The following is a 4101-nucleotide window of genomic DNA, read 5'->3' as shown; positions in this document are numbered from 1 at the left end:
GTATTTTTCTATTGCAATGCAAATTGTAGTTGACAATAAAAATTTTATTGATTTACTTGTTATGCAAAGTCATAGTTCCGAGCGTTCATCATTGGGAGCCATACTTTTTTGTACTAACTTTAAAAGTGTCTTGATAAACTCTCCGGATCCAATAATCAGGAGTATTAAATTAGTGCTGTGTCAACAAATAACAGATAACTCTGCAAAAATGTTTCCTTTGTTACCTTTATTCTCCGTCATTTGTGCTGTTTTGCAAAAGACACATTTGTTTGTATCTCTTAGGTTGTATGGTAAAAGCCAAAAAACAGTTTGACAGTCAGAAATTTGTACTCAAACACCAACAAGGGGAATCATAAAAGGATTGCAGGCTTACAATTTAGCACATAGTCAATGATTAGCCTAAAAGTTGATCCATTCACCACGTCATGAATCAAACCACTGTTGGAAATTTTTTTAAATTTTTTTTAAAAACATGATTTAGAAATACCCATCTGCTATAAATAACAGAAGTGCAATTCTTTACAGTATTTTTGAGTTAATTTTTGTTTTATGCGGCAGTGCACGTTAAGTCACTCGAGCTTCGTTATGCAAGGCTACAGCCGCCATACTGTTGTTCATTTTCATAGATCTCAAGTCAGTGTTCCTAGCGTTCCACGGCACATAATTAATTACCTTTAGGCCCTTTTATCCAAACAGACTGCTTTGTCAAACTGCAGAAAAGCTCGTAGTTTCAGCCTGTCAGATTTAAATGTTGTATTTTAAGGGACTATTTGTATGACTGTTCTTACCATCAGGCGCAGCAGTTTCTCCCTGCAGTGTTTGTTAGTATCAGTGGGTGAGTGATGTGGACATTATCCTCTATGTATTTAGTTTCTTTTCAGCTTTTCTTTTACTTTTTATTTTTTATTTTTTTGGCAGAACTGGATTCTGAAGTGACTTGAATTCCCCTATGTAATCCCTCACAAGGCACATAAATGTGTTAAATATTTATATTTGAAACGTGCGTAAAAGGTCGTCACTCTCGACTCCAATGCTCCCGCTTACCGAGTAATTTAAAATGGAAAACCACTAAGCTATGATGTTTCTTTGTAAACAGGGATAGTGCGAGAGTGAAGGGAAATGTGCGTACCTCATTTGAATCTGTCCCAACTGAGTCTGTTTCTTTTCATTATTATTTTAATTTTTCTTTTTTACAATATTAGTCCTTGAACGCAGGCGTTGGAAAAACCACATGAGACGCTCCTGTGGGGTGTATTATTGCACTGAACTGGAGAGAGAGAAAATTAAAGAGTGTAAAAATAACCAGGATGTTTGACACTGAGCTGGATTCAGAGGAACATCTGCATTCAGAACAACTGCAAGCAATATGAATAATTTTCATTTCATGTCTTTAAACTGCTTAAAAAAGGTCAAGAAAATCATTACAGTCAAGGTCAAAGTCATTAAATCTCACGCCGGCTATCTAGTGACTGCGGTGCACGTTGTACATTCACAAGCCTTGCACAACTCTGTTTGAAAAGAGGCACAAGCTGTTAAATGTTTTAGGGAGTCACTTTCACCGTCTGCCCGTTTACAGATGTTTAACCCATGCAGCTGGCCCATGAAGGCACGTAGAGGAGGCTCTACCGGCTCTCTTCTCGCTGATAAGCACAGATCCTACCTCACTTCATCCATCTTTCATCGCTTCACACTTTATCTCCCTGAGAGGTCATTCCCATAGCTCGCCCCATGAGGATGCCACCGTAACCTGCCGAAGTATGTGGAGGTTAGCCTGCAGGGACTCTAGTGGGCTGAGCGCTAACCAAAATTCATGGGCTTAGTTTATTTATACATGTCATAAATTAATACTTGCAGCCTAGATGGGTTTTTTTCCTTTTCTTTTTCTAAATTTACATGGACCTTTTTTTTTTTTTTTTTTTTAAACACGTTTACAAAGTGGCTCCAAAACCCATTTTAAAAATTTGATGTATATGAGAGAGAAAGCTTTTATTCCAAAGAGGTTTTGTGTATGATGTACACACACAGCTAATAAAATCAGAAAACTTTAACTCAGTGTTTTGTCTTTCATGGTTACCTTTTACGTTCAATTGAGATGCATTATGGGTTAAAATCAACACTTAATGACAACTTTTGAGTTTCACATGGGCATCGCATGTCACTTCTAGGTTTCACATTGGCATTACATGCTATACCTTGGGTTTCGCCTGAGTAGGGGGTGATTTATAGGTTTAACATGAGCATCACGTGCAGTTTGTGCGTTTGACATGAGCAGAACATTTAAAAGGTGGATTGCACATAGGCATGACTAATTTTCAGGTTTCACATGTGTATCGATATGTGTACTCCATGGATTTCACGTAAGCATCATTTGTAATTAATAGATTTCTCATGGGTATCATGTAATTTATGTAGTTTTCACGCGTTACTCACTAACCCCACATAGGAATCGCATTTAATTAAATCAATTTCACATGGGGATCACACGTAGTTTATGAGGTCCACACGGTGTCATGTGGGAATTTGTGTTTCAGACATGCTCTAAATCCATGTTTCCCATTTGCAAAATGCGTGTTTTAGATAGATAGATAGATAGATAGATAGATAGATAGATAGATAGATAGATATCTTTGTCATTTTGTATGCACAAAGTGCATACAGAACGAAGTTTCGTTTGCATACAGCTTGAAAAAAAATCACTCTAGAAATCACTCTAAATCAATTTAAATGAGATTTATACGTGTAATATAGGATTTTTAACATACAGGCGTTCTCAATCCCACTGGCCTGATGGAACATGATTATGCACGTGTACCTTTCATGTGTTTCTTCAATTCAGTGTTGGGTAACTCAAGACCCTTTCTCAGGCCTCCGCGTCGTCTCATCAAACTTTATTTTTTAACATTATCTCAAGAGGCTGGGTGCTAATCCCTTTAGCATTCTCTGCATAGCATGCTGTTTGGAGAGCTGCAGCAGGTTGCGCTGGAAGACAAGGAGGCCTCTGTGTGGCCTGATGCTATGTCTGGGAGCAGACCCTCCACCCTGTCTGCAGCCTCCTCCTGACACGCTTTGTCTCCGCTCTGAGTCAGCCGTTGTTTTCAGACATTCCAGCTCTCCACGGTTAGCGAGAAATCTCAAGATCATTTATTTTGTTCTGTGTTGACTTTAACATCTAAAAATGAAAAGTGAGACAAAGGTGGCTCTTCTTTGAGATCTCAAATCAGAGAACCCATTGCCTGTAAAAATGCATTTAAATAACTTTAAAAAAATAAAAATAAAAAATAGGCAGCTAGATTGGATACCAAACTCAGCACAGAAAGTGAAAACTAGTGATGTCTGCATGGTGGATTGCAAACTGCAACAATTTACATGGTCTTGCTAAAGTATTCACCCACCATGAGTACGTCTCACAACCTGGAATCAAAAAGGATTGTTTGAGCGTTTGCACCGTTTCATTTATAGAATACGTCCTCAACTTCGATGATGTATTTTTATTTTTTTTATTGTTAAGCAGACAACAAATCGGACAAAATGACAGAAAACTTCAGGGTGCATAACTGTTCAATCCCCCTTACAGTCAGTACTTTGCGTGTCCGCCTTTTGTGGCAATTCCAGCTGCAAGTGGCTTTGGATCAGTCTCCAAAAGCTCACCACATCTTGCCTCCGGGATTTTTTTCCCCATTCCTCAAGGCTTCTGTCTTCCTCAAATCGGCTCCAGCTACTTCATGCTGCCTGCGTGGTTTCACTTTTGAACGGCGATCAAAGGACTCTCAATTGAATTGAGGTCAGGACTTTGACTAGGTCATTCCAACACATTTAAAGGTTTTCCTCAAGTGTTGCTTTAGCAGGATGCTGTGGGTCATTGTCCTGCTGGAAGGTGAACCTTAGTCTCAAATCACAGGCCGACTTGACAGGTTTAGCTCAAGAACATCCCTGTTTTAATCAAAATCCCATCTTTACCTCGACTCACACCAGCTTCCAGTCCTTGCTGCTGAAAAACATCCCCACAGCATAATGCTGCCACCACCATGCTTCACTGTTGGCCTGGTGTTCCTAGGGTAATGCGACGTGTTGGTTTTGTGCCAGACATAGTGTTTTACTTGG

The sequence above is a fragment of the Fundulus heteroclitus genome, chromosome 3 (assembly GCF_011125445.2).
Source record: "Fundulus heteroclitus isolate FHET01 chromosome 3, MU-UCD_Fhet_4.1, whole genome shotgun sequence".
In the NCBI taxonomy this organism is placed as follows: Eukaryota; Metazoa; Chordata; class Actinopteri; order Cyprinodontiformes; family Fundulidae; genus Fundulus; species Fundulus heteroclitus.
The sequence above is the reverse complement of the archived record's forward strand: the minus strand, read 5'-3'. Positions refer to the sequence as shown.